Here is a 644-nt window from a genome sequence, read left to right as displayed (position 1 = left end):
CGTGCCGCAGGAACGGCAAAACATCATCAGGTACTGGCTGGAGAACCTGCGGGCCAAGCAGGGGGAGGCCCTGCACAACATCCACTTCCTCGAGGGACAGCCCATCAGTGAGTACGGCACGGCAGGGCACCACAGGGCACCTCCATGGCACTGCATGGCACTTCCATGGCACCTCCATGGCACCACAGGGCACAGCAGGGCACCACAGGGCCCCTCCATGGCACTGCATGGCACTTCTATGGCACTTCCATGGCACTTCCGTGGCACTCCCATGGCACTGCGTGGCACCAGCACGGCACAGCAGTCCCCCCCCACTGCCTCACTCCCCCTGCCCACGGGGCTGTGCCACGGAGGCCCCAGGGGCCACCAGCCCACCAAGGGTCCCCTGTCACCCCGTGTCCCCCTCCCCGTGCCCGTGTGCCAGCGGGGCGGGGGGCACACAGTGGGCACAGAGCCCTGACCTGCCACGGTCACCCCACTGTCCCTGCCCCAACCCCAATCCCTCCAGGGCTGTGTGGGGTCCCAGGGGGTCCGGGGGGGTGGGCTGGCAGTGCCCCTGCTGCCCCTGACGCCGTGTCCCCGGCGCAGTCCCGGAGCTGGCGGCCCGGGGGGTCATCCAGCAGGTTTTCCCGCTGCACGAGCAG

Source organism: Manacus vitellinus, unplaced genomic scaffold (genome assembly GCF_001715985.3).
Source record: "Manacus vitellinus isolate BGI_N305 unplaced genomic scaffold, ASM171598v3 scaffold_231_pilon, whole genome shotgun sequence".
NCBI lineage: Eukaryota > Metazoa > Chordata > Aves > Passeriformes > Pipridae > Manacus > Manacus vitellinus.
The sequence above is the reverse complement of the archived record's forward strand: the minus strand, read 5'-3'. Positions refer to the sequence as shown.